The sequence below is a fragment of the Crocuta crocuta genome, unplaced genomic scaffold (genome assembly GCF_008692635.1).
Source record: "Crocuta crocuta isolate KB4526 unplaced genomic scaffold, BGI_CrCroc_1.0 scaffold258, whole genome shotgun sequence".
In the NCBI taxonomy this organism is placed as follows: domain Eukaryota; kingdom Metazoa; phylum Chordata; class Mammalia; order Carnivora; family Hyaenidae; genus Crocuta; species Crocuta crocuta.
This window is the reverse complement of record NW_027532842.1, coordinates 7,951,264-7,966,328: the sequence shown is the minus strand read 5'-3', so window position 1 is coordinate 7,966,328 and position 15,065 is coordinate 7,951,264. Positions and strand designations below refer to the sequence as shown.

The 15,065-nt window shown below is 45.8% G+C and overlaps 1 protein-coding gene across 1 annotated transcript in view; it reads right to left on the bottom strand.

The window, feature by feature from the left end:
• Positions 1 to 15,065, bottom strand: part of ZDHHC20 (zDHHC palmitoyltransferase 20) — a 345,529-nt gene that overhangs the window by 69,640 nt on the left and 260,824 nt on the right. The gene's annotated exons all lie outside the window — the stretch shown is intronic.

Sequence of the window (15,065 nt, the reverse complement as noted above, 5' to 3'; positions counted from 1 at the left end):
TACTTGGGCCACGAAGTACAGTACTTGCCCCCCTGGGGTCCTGCGGACTCTGACTAGTTGGGGCCCCTTTTCAGAGGAGGCCCAGACCACGCCCCACTCAAAGTGCGGGCGAGGAACGTGCTGTTTCAGGCTCCTCCGGAGATTACGAGGAGCATCTCGTACTTTGAGCTTCATATTTCAGGCAGAACTGTCAGATGAAAACACCCTTTTGATCGTTCCTTCCCAGGAGAAGGAGGTGCCTAGGGGCGACCTCAGACCCCCCAGGACGCTCTCGTTTTTCTGAGATGGAGGTGGTAGTTGCCTGTGATGTAGTATAAAATCCGTGTAGCATCTGTCGATTTGATCTGAAACCCAAATGTAAGATTGAGTTGTGAGTAGAGCAACAACCCTCTCCCCGCCCCCCAAACGATCGCTGAAATTTCGAGAATTTATTTACCACTGGGTATCTCTCGTATAAACGAGAATTTATTTACAACTGCTAAACTGGGGTATCTTGCCTGTGGTCATAACAACCGAGAAGCATCACTGGGAAGACATCGTAATACAAGGTCAAGAGCATTACAAGTTATTCCAAGCCGCATTTCCAGTTACTATCGTGTCTATTTTGGTTAGATTAAGATTTTAATTAGCTACTGCTCTCGAAGGTCTCTATGAGGTGGATTTCCCCCTTTTATGGGTGTGATAACAAGCTAGTGAAAGCAAATAGTATTTAACCACTGCACACCAGTGCTAGAAATAATAAAGGATGTGTGGAATATTTTGTTCTCCCGGATTTTGTATCTTGAGAGTGATGTTAGTGGCAAAATTGACAGTAGGTTGAAGGCATTAAAGTGGAGCGAATTCAGCCCGGTGTCCAGAGAGCCTTCTCAAGAAGGTTTGGGCTCCAGGCTGGCATTTGGTTTGACATGAAGACCATATAAAGCCGTTTCCCTTGCTGCCATCTCTGCATATAAAAATCATCCTACTAAAGCTCAGCACAAATGCCATGTCCTCTAGAAGTCATTCTTAATCTGGAAATGACTCATTTCCATTTTGCCATTTTGCTTATAATGTATTAGTTTCCTAGTGCTGCCGTGACGAAGTACTACAAACTGAATGGCTTAACACAACAGAAATGTATTGCCTCCCCGTTTTGGAGGCTAGAAGTCCTAAATCAAGGTGACAGCGGGGCTGTACTCCCTCTGAAGATTATGGGGAGAATCCTTGCCTGTTTCCTACCTTCTGTCAGCAGCCCTCCGTCCTCAGGATTCCTTCGCTTGCGGCTCTATCACCCCAGTCTCTGCCTTGATTGTCACATCATGTTTCCCTCCTGTGTCTATATCTCTATGTCTTTCTCTATTGGATTAAGTACCCATCCTATTTCAGTACTACTGCATCTTAAGAAACTACAGCTACAAGGATTCTATTTCCAAATAAGGTCACATTCTAAAGTACTGGGGGGCTAGGACTTCACATCTTTTGGGAACACCATCCAACCCACAATAGACATTTTGATAGTTGTAAATGTCACTTTGCCTACTACCTTGTGAGGGCCTTGAAGGGAGCTACACATCTTGCTTTCTCCACAGGGCTTTGTGAGTGGGACATATTCAATAACTATTTCTTGAGTGGACATTTGAATACTTCTTTTGTGATCTAGCTATGCTTCCTAACTTTTGGAGTCACCAACCAGATCACATTAGTTTTGATTTCTAAATGATTGTCACGTGTTCTAAGAAGGTGTTGATTCTATATGAGATCTAGAGAATGTTTCCAATCTATTTCCTTGTACCGAGATCATTCCACATTTTCAGGGAGGTAATGACGTTTTCATTCTTTTGCGAATGTTTCTATCTTAAATGACCGGGCAGGAGTTAGTATTCCTTTGCCTGTGATTACTAAGAACCTGCAACTTAAATTCTTTCCTTCCTTCTCCACCTTGGGCTGGTGATTTCACACCATCTCTGCTACTGGTTGTGACATCAGAGTGTCATTAAAGACTTTAGGCAGGGAGGGAGCCCGGGGGCTCAGCCGGCGGGGCGGTCCACTTCGGCTCAGGTCGTGATCTCACGGTTGGTGGGTTCGAGCCCCGCGTCAGGCTCTGTGCTGACTGCCAGCTCAGAGCCTGGAGACTATTTCAGATTCTGTGTCTCCCTCTCTCTCTGACCCTCCCCTGCCCACGCTGTCTCTCTCTCTCTCTCTCAGAAATAAATAAAACATTAAAAGAAAAAAGACTTTAGGCAGGGTAGTGATGTGAGTGGGATTACATTTTATAACAAACCCCCTGACCTTGGGGGAAGAAAGACTGGAGGCACAGAGATGAATTAGGATGCTGCTGCAGTCATACCAGCAAGAGGTATGGTGGCCTGAACCTGAGGGTGGCAGTGAGGAAAGTGGTAAGAAAGCTATTTAGGACTTCAGATCAACTTTGACTTACCCGCTCTGCTCCAAAAACATATCACTAGTAGATGTAAAGCTAAAAATGGAAAACTAGGGGCGCCTGGGTGGCTTAGTCGGTTAAGCGTCCGACTTTCGCTTAGGTCATGATCTCGCGGTTCGTGGGTTCGAGCCCCGCGTCGGGCTCTGTGCTGACTGCCAGCTCAGAGCCTGGAGCCTGTTTCAGTCTGTGACTCCCTCTCTCTCTGACCCTCCCCTGCTCACGCTGTCTCTCTCTCTCCTAGAAATAAATAAAACATTAAAAAAAAATAAAATAAAAATGGAAAACTAATCAGACAAACTCAGGCTCAAACCTCCATTCCCAACTTCTGTTGTCCCCAGCCCTCAAAAAAGGAGACAGGAAAAAGTGCTCAACCCCTTGGATCATGGCTTTTAGCAGAGAGTGAAGGACACACAGCAGCTCCCTGACCTGGAAGTAGATTGTGACTGGCCTTGTGACTCGATATGTGGTATATCTACTGTTACCACTGTCTAGGAACCTCAAAATTCCACTTCAAGTTCTAGTTTTGAACTACAAGATGCAGAAGAATAAGGGCTGCTGGAGGCAGCTATGAAACCATTAGGGCTTTTGGAAACCAGGTAGATATGGAAAGAGTGAAGAAGAAATAAACACAAACTCACAAATTCAGAATCAAGTAACGATGCCAAAACACACAAAGACACTAAGAACACATGGGCACATGGTGGCTTAGTTGAGTGTCTAACTCTTAATTTCAGCTCCAGTCATGATCTCATGGTTGTGGGCTCGAGCCCCATGTTGGGCACTGCACTGGGCGCGGAGCCTGGTTGAGATTCTCTCTCTTCCTCTGCCCCTCCTGCGCTTGCGTTTTCTCTCCCTCAGAAACAACAACAGACGAACACACAAAAAATTGAATTCATTCCAAATAAAATTAATTTTATGAAGCAATCTTAAAAAGCCTTTTCAAACTGTATATTCCGTGTCCAAAGAGGTAAAAGAATAGCTTCTCTCTAGATAGAACAAGAAAATATGAAACACATAAGATAATAAACAAAAACTGAAAAAGAGTAGATGGATTTGAAAAATAACCATTTAGAAATCTTCAAAATAACAAAATTTTGTTGTCAAAAAGTCAATAGATAAAATAAATGTAAGCTGGATACCAGAGAAGAGGGACTTCGCAGGTTGGAAGACAGTACTGACTCATGCAGAAAACAACACAGACAGTTTTCTTTAAATATGAAAAACACATGGAAAAACACATATATTAGCAAGCTTCAACAGAATTCTCCTTCAAGAAGGAGGCGCCTGGGTGGGTCTATCGATTGAGCTTCCAAGCTTTTTTTTCCTTTTTTTTTAGTTCTTTTTATTTTATTTGATTGATTAATTAATTAATTTTAATGTAATTTATGGTCAAGTTGGCTAATATACAGTATATACAGCATGCTCTGGAGTTTGGGAGTAGATTCCCAAAACCCTAGAGGAGAAAACAGGCAACAACCTCTTTGACCTCAGCCACAGCAACTTCTTGCTCAACACGTTTCCAAAGGCAAGGGAATTAAAAGCAAAAATGAACTATTGGGACCCCATCAAGAGTTTCCAACTCTTGATTTCTGCTCAGGTCATGATCTCAAATTCCTGAGTTCAAACCCTGCATGGGGCTCTGTGCTGACAGTGTGGGGCCTGCTTGGGACTCTCTCTCTCTCTTTCTCTCTCTTTCTCTCTCTCTCTCTCTCTCTTTCTGTCCCTGCCCTTCCCCTTCTCTCTCTCACTCTCAAAAAATAACCAAAAAATGTTTTATTGAAAAAAAAGTTCCAGAAGAAGAGAATGAGAAGAATATTAAAGAAGCAAGTTTTGAAGAGATTATACATGAGAATATTTCATAATTGGAGAAAGATGTAAATCTTATGTTAAAATGGCACTTGAGTATCAACCAGGCTAAATAATGATAAATCTTTACCTAGACAAAGAGTAGTGAAACTATTGAACATTTAGGGAAAAAAAAAAACTCTTACAGAACCCAGGCCTAAAAGTCAAATTACCAAAGAAACACTAATTAGATTGACAACTGACTTCTATTAGCAATGACAGATGCCACAAGAGAATGAAGTAATATTTTCAACGTGCTGAGAGAAGATAAGTAATATCCTTAAATTTTATACCCAGGGAAATGATTACTTAAGAATAAGGACAAATTGAACATGCAATCAATGGAACGGGAGGAAATACTTTTAATCATATATCTGATAAGGGATTGATATCAAGAGTATATAAAGAACCTCTACAATTCCACAACAACAATACCAAACAACTCTGTTAAAAAGCGAGCAAGGAAGTGCTCACTTCTGCAGCACACATACTAAAAAGTAGGCAAAGGAGTTGAACAGACATTTCTCCAAAAAGATATATACGAATGACCAATAAGCACATGACAAGGCACTCAACATTACCAACCATTAGGAAAATGCAAAACAAAACAAAAGTGAGGTATCACTTGACACCCATTAGGATGGCTCTTAGGAAACAGTCAACACGCGGCGCCCGGGTGGCTCTGTCGGTTACGCATCTGACTTCGTCCACATCACAGTCTCACGGCTTGTGAGTTCAAGCTCCGCATTGGGCTCTCTGCTGTCGGCGCAGAGCCTGCTTCGGATCCTCTGTCCCCCTCCATCCAAACATCCATCTTATCAGTCCAGAGCACTAGAGGTCACTTCATCCCCAGGCATGGCTGCACGAACCAAGAACACACAGGCCTAGGCTCAAGGGATGGGAATGCTTGCTTGTCATTCAAAGGAACTTGTAGGACGAATAGTTAATCAGCACTTACCCAGCGATATTAGCACCAAATGTTCCTAATGAAATCTCTAGCATGAAAAATAAAGGGTTTTTTTTAATGTTTATTTTCAAAAGAGAGACACAGAGTGTGAGTGGGGGAAGGGCAGAGAGAGAGGGAGATACAGAATTCAAAGCAGGCTCCAGGCTCCAAGCTGTCAGCACAGAGCCCGATGCAGGGCTCAAACCCGTGAACTGTGAGATCATGACCTGAGCTGAAGTCGAACGCTAAACCGATTGAGCCACCCAGGCGCCCCCCAAATAGTTATTTTTTAAGATCCAACTCTTGAGATGGTAGGGACCTCCAGGGGAGCAGGTTAAGTGGCATTAGAATACCTGCTGGCGTGACCTCGGGGCCTCCACTCAGCTGCCCCGCAGGAGACTCCTGCCCCCGTCAGCTAGGAGGCAGCGGGGATCAGAGGCCAGACGCTGTCCGCAGAAGGGAGGGAGGAAAAGGGACAGAAGCAGGGAAGGAATGTGTTCCGTTTTGTAGAAACAGTAGTTCCCACGTCGGGGGTGCCCAGCTAAGGTGTTTGGCCTGATAGCCCCCTACGTGAGCAAGTCGGATCCGGTTTTGAGCTGAGGACCTGCACAGAAGCCCTCCTGAGTTGCCCCGAAGTTACCTTTAGTTCATTATAGTATTAAGATTTCCTGGGATGGGGCTCTCCACCATATTTTGAATGGACGATGTATGTTGACAGGCTAGGCGTGTACAACTCAACCAAAGGGCTTAGGTAATAGAAAACGTGTAGGTTCCTTAATGTACACGCAAGCCCCCTCGCCCGCACCCCCTGATACGCTGAATAAAAGCTTCCTGTACTAACCTCACAGGCAGACAGTGCTTTGAGAGCTATTTCCTTGCCACCTTACTTGTAACAAGTAATAAAAGTTCTTTGATTTCAACATTTCCTTGGGTTGTGTTCAATTTAATGCCCCGGACACAGTGAGCCCCTTGAGTTTGATTACAAAAGCAATCCAAATATCCACTGTCAGATGAATGGATAAACAAGATGTAGTATATACGTACATATACTACATATGATACATCATGCAGGCTTAAGAAGGAAGGAGGGGCACCTGGGTGGCTCCATCGGTTAAGTGTCCGACTTTGGCTCAGGTCACGATCTCACAGTTTGTGAGTTTGATCACCGCACCAGGGCTCTGTGCTGACAGCTCAGAGCCTGGAGCCTGCTTCAGATTCCGTGTCTCCCTCTCTCTCTGCTCCCCACCACTCATGCTCTGTTTCTCTCTCCTTCAAAAATAAATCTTTAAAAAGAAAAAAAAGAAGGAAGGACATTCTGACACATGGTACAACATGAATGAGTCCTAAAGATATTATGGTAAGTGACACAAGCCAGTTGCAGAAAGACAAATAACTCATGATTCCACTTCTGTGATCGTGGTCAAATTCACAGACAGAAAATACAGGGTGGTTAACGGGCTGGGGAAGGGAAATGGGAATTACCGTCTAATGGGTATGGAGTGTCAGCTGGAGAAGATGAAAAGTTCTGGAGATGGATGGTGGTGACGTCAGTGAATGTACCCAATGCACCTGAACTGCACATTTACAAACGGTAACTTTCACATTATGTATATTTTGCCACAATACAAGGAGTGAAGGCAAAGTAAAGACATCTTCAAACATGAAAACTAAGAAAGCTTACCAGCTATAGACTCTCACTGCAAGAGCTATTAGGAGATGTATCTGAGCACACAGGATAGTGATCAGAAAGAAGGAAGGTGTTCGAGGGGAGCATGGATGGCTCAGTCGGTTAAGCATCTGACTCTTAATTCTGGGTCAGGTCATGATCTTATGGTTCGTGAGCTGGGTCAGGCCATGATCTCATTGTTTGTGAGTTCAAGCCCCAAGCTGGGCTCTGAACTGACAGCAGGGAGCCTGCTTGGGATTCTTTCTCTCCCTCTCTCTCTGCCCCTCCCCCCCATGTACGTGCTTGTGTGTGCGCGCGTGCTCTCTCTCTCTCTCTCTCTAAATAAGCTTTAAAAAAAAAAAAGGAAAGAAGTGTTCAAAACAAGAGACAATGGTGAATACAGGCATTGGTAGAGTATGTTTGTGAAGTAAATTATAACCAATGTAAAAACTTAAAACAACTTTCTCATGTGTTTATAAAAGAGTAAAAGGGACGTTCAAGTCAGTGATAACCAGGTGGGAGAGCGGAGGGTACACGGAGGCAATTAGATGTTAAGTTTGATGAGAGAACAAAAACCTCCTGAAAGGCCTAGATATGAGGAAAGCCATTTTAGATGTCTTTTTAAGTCAGCATGACTGTACCTAAACATTGTATAATCTGATTTCTGCCCCACCAAGCATACATTGTGCACCTGCTTTGTAAATGAGTTGCCTAAAGGACAACCATCTCGTCCTTAAGATATTGATCAATGCTCCTCCTCTCTGCCTTCCTTGACGTTCAAACTTGTGATTTCTGCCTGTGTGCTAATCTATAATCTTTTGAGTTATCACAAGATGAAAACAGTATTTAACTCTAAAAGCTATTCATTCTTTCGATCACTTTCTTCCCTGTGAAGAACATGTTTTCCCAGCAGCTGTCCTAATTTGGGCTTAAATAAAACTTTCTTACTTTCTTTAAAAAAAAAATTGTTTTTAAATATTTGTTTTGAGAGAGAGAGAGACACAGAGTGTGAGCAGGGGAGGGTCAGAGAGAGGGAGACACAGAATCCAAAGCAGGCTTCAGGCTCTGAGCTGTCAGCACAGAGCCCGACACAGGACTCGACCCCATGAACTGTGAGATCATGACCTGAGCTGAAGTCGGCCACTTAACCAACTGAGCCACCGAGGTGCCCCTCTTACTTTTAGAGATTCTAAAAAGTTTGTTCATTTGTGTGAACTAGCTTCTTTTATTCACAAGCTGGAGATAAGTAGTAAATAATTTTGTTCAAAAAACCCCCTGATATTGAAGTATGTATGGTAAAACTAAGGTGTTCACTGAAAGGATAGAAATACAATTTCTAACTTATAAACCATCCACTTTTCTCAGTTGAGAAAACAGAGAAAAGTTCTTCCACACTTTTCCAAAGTCCAAAGAAAGACAGAACAAGGGGAAGGAAAAAGGCAAGAAAAAGGATTGGAAACAGAAAACACACATGAGATGAGAAAGTCAAAATCAACTAGATCAGTAGCTACAATGAACATAAACAAGAATAAACACTACATTTTTTTTTACATAAAAGTGCTTGGGGGAAAATTGGAAGCAAAATTTTAGCAGCAGCGATCGCTTTTGTGTTTTCCACAGTTCTACAAAAACATGTGATACTTTTATACCTGACCATTTTTAAAAAGAGGAAAATACCTGGTGAACAGGAACAGGTGGCAATTAATAGTTATGAAAAATATCAAGACAGGTGTTGAAGAGGAATAATTTTCCTCTGCCCCTTTAAGGTCCTTCTAGCTGGACTAGGAATCAGATTGACGTGAGATCGATGAACGGGAGAACATCAAATGCAACAGTGCACATAAGAGGAAACGGCATAGACCTGGAAATCCCAGCGACGGTGAGGCAACAGGAGGCTTAGATGAACTCAGGAGGGGGCGGGGGCTGAGCATACAAAGGAGAAGAAGACCCTTAGCAGTTAGGTGACCAGAGGTCTTTGGGAGGCAGACAAGTTAGGTAGACAGGAGTCTGTCCGTAGCTCGTCTTGCTACAGGCAGGCAGTGGAGGGGGAGGTAAATCGCTTCTCCTGAATTTGCTGGATTTGGACAGCTTCTAACTCAAAACAATCTTCATGCCAGAGTGGCCCGTCCTGGGGCAGCCTGCTCTTGGTCCCAGAGGGGCCTCGGTCTTGGCTTTCTGTTCAGTAGGAATGAGTCTTCCTAAAATCTCTTGAACATGTCAACCCATCAAAGTGTAGGGGACGGGCTGAAACCCAGTGGCAAACAAAGCCTTGTTTCTGTGTTCCTACCGACAATAAAAGTATTCTTTGCGGACTTCAGAACGGCTGTGTTTCGCTTTAGGAACAAATGAGTTAGGGAACACTGCACATCGCCATTCTTTTTTTTTTTTTTAAACTTTTTTAATGTTCTATTTATTTCTTTTTTTAAAAAATTTTTACTGTTTTATTTATTTCTGAGAAAGAGAGAGAGCAGGGGAGAGTCAGAGAGGGGGAGATACAGAATCTCAAGCAGGCTCCAGGCTCTGAGCTGTCAGTACAGAGCCTGATGCGGGGCTTGAACCCACCAACAGTGAGATCATGACCTGAGCTGAAGTCGGACACTCAACTGACTGAGCCACCCAGGTGCCCCATGGGAAAATTTTTAAAAATTTCGTTTCTTGGGCCCCATGATTGCTCTGGTACTTCTCTCCAATATGAATTCATATCTGCTCATAGCCTGCCCGGCACTTTTCCACCATCCATGCCATAGTTTTCAGGTATTACATTGGTTAAATATGGAAGCATTTATACTACTATGTTTGTTGCTGCTGCTGATAAATGGTATTATAACAGTTATTACTTCAGCACATATTTAATGTCAGTTCTGGAAGACACTGAGGTATTTGAGGATATAGTGCTGACAAAAAGCGACATTTCTTTAGGCCTCATAAAGCTCTTCTGAGCTTTTAGAAGATTTGCCTCATCTCAAAGGACATTTATTTTTTCTTATTTATTTTAATGTTTATGTTTTAGAGGAGAGGGGACAGAGCATGAGCAGGGGAGAGGCAGAGAGAGAGGGAGATCCAGAATCCGAAGCAGGCTCCAGGCTCTGAGCTGTCAGCACAGAGCCCGACGCGGGGCTTGAACCCATGAACCGTGAGATCATGACCTGAGCCGAAGTAGGATGCATAACTGACTGAGCCACCCAGGCGCCCTTATTTCAAAATAACTTTAACTATGCAGAGAAGTTATGAAGACAGTATGGAGAGTTCCTATATAACCTTCACCCAGCTTCCCTGACGTTAGGATGTCACGTAGCCACTGCATGGTTCTCAAAACTAAGAAGTGAAAACATCGGTACGACACTTTTCACTGAACTACCGGGTTTTTACCAGTTTTTCCGCTGACGTAATTTTCTGGTCCAGGATCTGCATTTAGTTATCATGCCTTCTTCGCCTCCTTCTGTGCACTCTAACTGCAGTAGGTGACTGGTGTCAGCCTTCTGTGACCCCTCAAGAGACCCCCAGAAAATACTAGAAGCAGGACGAACCGGAAAGCCAGTTAAGCAGAAGCGTGCAGGCCACGGGTTGGAACAGTCAGATCTGACAGAAACATAAGGTACTAAGATGGCCTCTCGGTGTTTCTCGTGCCTACGTGGAAATCCGAAAACCTTAATTCTTACAACCGAAGTACAGCTTGTGAAACTTACGAGCACATACACCCCTTTACGTTTTTAATTACAGAATCCCCTGCAGCTAAGACGCCGTGGCGCGTCCTTCGGGCCATCTGAAGGGTCCCTGTCCACAGGCCTCGGCGGGATCATGAATAAAGTGCTTCCTACCCACCCGGATGTTGGCTTTCAGTCTACACTTCTTTCTCTGACCATTTCCCCCACGTTCCTGGAGCTGCATGGAAAAACTCTTTTGAAAAGGGCTGAGCAGGCATTTTGTGGAATGTCCCTCAATTCGGGTTTGTCTGATGCTCTCCCTTGACTAGGCTGGGGTTACGGGTTTGGGGGAACAAAACCGCCGAGATGATGTGCGTTTCCCTCCCCGTCGCGTCAGCGTGGACACGGTAACAGCAGTGTGGCCTCCATCACTCGGACAAGATGCTCTCTCTACTGGAAAGTCACAATTTCCCTCTTTCCCTACACTATTCATCGGAAAACAGTCATGAAGCCTGGCCGCACTCAGTGGGGAATCAGGCCCTACCCCGCGCAGGGAGGGATGGCGAAGAATGTGTGGGCATCTCTTCACACCGTTACAGTGATTACTAAGTCTCCCGGGGGAGGTACTTTGAGGCTGTGCAAATATCCTGTTTCTCTGGGAGGTTTCGCTCACTGATTTCAACAGCCATCTGGGCTGCAGCAAGGCCTGTTTCTTTGCTGCATCGCTGACTGGTGATGTGTCTAATGACGGCCGAAATGCAGCCGGAGAGGGAGCCGGGGCGCAGCGGGCATGACGAGCCACAGGGAGACTCCCGGCCCCGACTGCCGCACGCGCTTCTGGTTTGGTCACGTTCCGGCTCGCACACCTGGAAGTCTGTCCCCCAGGAAGCTTCCCGGCCACTTGTTCGTCCATCGGGCCGGGCGTGGGTCACTGGTTGCAGTTAGGCTGGCAGAGAACAGTCTGGGCTTGGCTGCCGCCGTTGGAAACCCTGACTCCGGACGAGAGGAGGGTACGTGTTCGGGGACATTACACAACCGCGCAGCCTCCACTGCTGCGATCTCTCTCTCCGGCCACTTTGGATTAAGAGCCGACAAGTTCTTGGAAAACGAGAGGAGAGAGGACACACCATCCTCGACAGGAGATGGGTAGACACCAAGCTCTTGTGTGTGTGAGTGTGTGAGAGTGCGCGTGAGTGTGAGTGTGTGTGCCGAGGGTTCAGCTTTCGGCGCTGCCCTGTAATCATTCTGTTTGTGTGTGTTAACTCCGTATATGGTAGACTCGGTGCCTCTTCTGCGTATGACTATTTAATTAAAAACAGTCACTTTGGGGGCGCCTGGGTGGCTCAGTCAGTTAAGTGTCCAACTCTTGATTTTGGCTCAGGTCATGACCCCAGGGTTGGGGGATCGAGCCCCAAGTCAGGCTCTCTGCTGAGCGTGGAGCCTGCTTAAGATTCTCTCCCCCCACTTTCTCTGCTCTTCTACTCCGCTCCCTTGCATGTGCTTGCTCTCTCTCTCTCTCTCTCTCTCTCTCAACAAACAAACAGTCACTTTGCCCAGACTGCCACCTTTTTAAAAAAGTGATGAGGTCTATTTTGCTTAGCGCTGAGAGTCCAGCACATTGCCAGGAACATAAAAGGCACTAAATCATATTAAGTGAGCAAATGAATGACAGGTGCCCTGGAGCTATGGATGTCCGTGCTTTCCCGATTCTTCTCAAACTCCCCATAACTTTAGTCACAGAGGCAGTCTTGTGTATGATAATTCTATTCTCTAGATTATTAGAATAGTGATACAGTTTGTCTTATGAAATTAAAAAAATCTGTGGACGAGCCTAGGGATTGAACGTTAACACAGAGCACTATTCGGGATAAACTGACTTTGAGCAGAGTAGAAAAAGGATTGTGGAGTCAGTGATACGAAAGTCAAATCCCAGCTTCGTCACTTATCAGCCGTGTAGTATTACGGAATTTGCTCAGCCCCTGAGACTTTCTTCCTTTGTGTAACAGGGGTGATAGTGTCCATCTCTTAGCATTTGTGAGGAACAGATGAAATTGTAAGTACATGTAGGCATCGGGCTAAATGTGCAGTATATGTAACAATGTATATACATACTCGTCTGTATGTACCCACACACACGCATACATCCTAATAAGTATATGTGAATCCATCTATCTGTTTATCATCTACCTCTAGTATATACCCACGGTTCCTGATCTATAGCAACTGTATGGGTTGGGGGCCACATTAAGCGTTTCAGCAGGGGGAGGTCGTACTCAGGAACGGGTCAGACGGGGTGAGAGCGCTAACCAAGCAAAGGGAGGCACAGAGAGAGTGCCCGCAGCAGGAGGTACCACTCCCAAGGCCGGGGCGCAGCGAAGAGGTCAGGTGTGTGAGGGTCCGGAGGCTCGAGGGGAAGGCGCTGCCCTGCCCCGGCGGGGGTGTCCGCTGTCCCCCCAGGACACAATGAGCTGGTTCTGGCAGCGCNGGGGGGGGAGGCTGGGGCGGTGGGGGCGCCCTCCCGCTCCTCCCGCCCTGAATGAAGAGCCTCCCGGCAAACGGGTCAGGCTTTGCAGGGGCGGCCCAGCCTCAGAGAGCAGAGCATGAGGAAGGGAGGGGTGAAGGCCGAGACATAGTAGCTCGGGGCGCAGCAAGATCACGGAACTCGATTCGATCCATCATTTTGGCAGCTGCCTAGGATTCCATGGCACGACTATAGAACGGTTATTTCTCCATTTTCATGGAGCGGGGTAGTCAAGTCGGGTCCAAATTTTCATTATTTGAAATGATGCTGCAGTGAGCGTTTCTTTAATACTCTTTGGATCGTAAAATTTGCAGTTGGGGGGGGAACTTTACGACGTTCTGCAAACAATAACGGAGTTATTAATCAATACTTTCCCTGCAAGACCTGACGTCTAATGATTACGTAAATCCAGGTGGCATAAATGGTGTAACCAAATATTTTCTCCTGTTTCCATCCCCTTGGGAAGAAAACTCTGATAGGAGGAGGAGGAGCACGTCGCTCAGTGCGGCGAACAGAGCGGGTTTCAGTGAGGACCTGACCGCGCTGCTGCCGAGCGGAACCTCCCACCTGCTAATTTCCTTGCTCGCTGCCTGTAGCCAAGTTGCACACGTTAGTGGTAAACACGGTGACTTACTGTGTTTATGTCTCTGAGAGTTGGTAAATATTTAGCAAAGGCGTGTGAGTCCAAGGTCAGTCCAAGGTCGCCCACAGCGCTTCTCCCCGTTAAGGGGGGTCATCTCTGAAACGTTCTGAAATTTTTTATACATTTGCTTGGTTTTTCTATTCGAGATCTGCCCAGGGCTCGGGGCAGCATTTTGGAAAGGCAGGAGCGCCATCTGGTGGTATGTTGGTATTTAGGCTTTTTTTGCGTGTTTATTTATTTATTTTTTTAATGACTGTAAATTAACTGTAGATCTACTACAAATGATTTGCAGGATTCTTTAAATTTTTTCCCAATACTTTTTTTTTTTTTTTACATCTCATCCTTTTGGCATTGGGGCGGTATTAAGGTTGATTTGCGTCCCGGCTTTTGAGCGCAACTAATTTCCATGAAATGAAACTTCCCCCTCCCCTGTCCTGTGACCCCTTTGTCTGTTTACCTGTTTCCTTATTTATATCAAACTCCAATTTCGTTCTTTGCCTTCTGGTTCCCTGGGGAACGTCGGGGACGTTTCTGGAAATCCGCCTACCCACCGCCACGTAGAAGAAAGCGTCCGCTCCGTCAGAGGACGCGGAGTTAAATCTGCGAGGCCAAGGCCCAGCTTCGCTGTGGGCACGTGCGTTTGCGGTACCGGTTCCGCTGTGTTTGCTCACTCTTGGCGGAGACGGTGGCCGCACAAGTCAGCTGGGCAAGGAGTCCAGGCACTAGCGCTTCTCCTAGTGCAAGCGGTGCTTACACGCTTAGAAAGGAGGACCCAGGACTCAAAGTCTCTCGGGCTTAAGACGTGTGCCAACCCGAATCTTCCTGCTGTTCCACCTCGCCGTCCACAAGTCTAAACCGCGCGCTAGCAAGAGGAGGAAAAATAAAATAATACAAATCAAATTCAAAACTTTTCCGTAGCTCTTTTCTTTTACATTAAACAAACAAAAATTTTTTTTTGAGCCAGAGTAGGGGAGGGGCAGAGAGAGAGGGAGACACAGAATACAGAGCAGGATCCAGGCTCCGAGCCGTCAGCACAGAGCCCGAAGCGGGGCTCGAACCTGTGGCCGTGAGATCATGACCTGAGCCGTGGTCGGGCCCTTAATCTCCTGAGCCACCCGGGCGCCCCGTTTTTCTTCCAACTCTTAAGAACATTTCGCTCCATTCTCTTCTCGCTCACCTGGTTTCTAAAGAGAAGTCCAGTGTATGAGCCTGAGAGGAAAATTCCCTTGGATTTATTAATATTCTATTAAATGTAACACGAAGCCATTTGGTGAGGCGATGTCGCCTGCGTCAGACCCTGTTCGTTCTGTTTTACGTCGGACCCGGGTCCGCGGCGTCGTCTCTCGTTCTCTTCCACCGCCGCTTGTTTTCCTCTTCACTC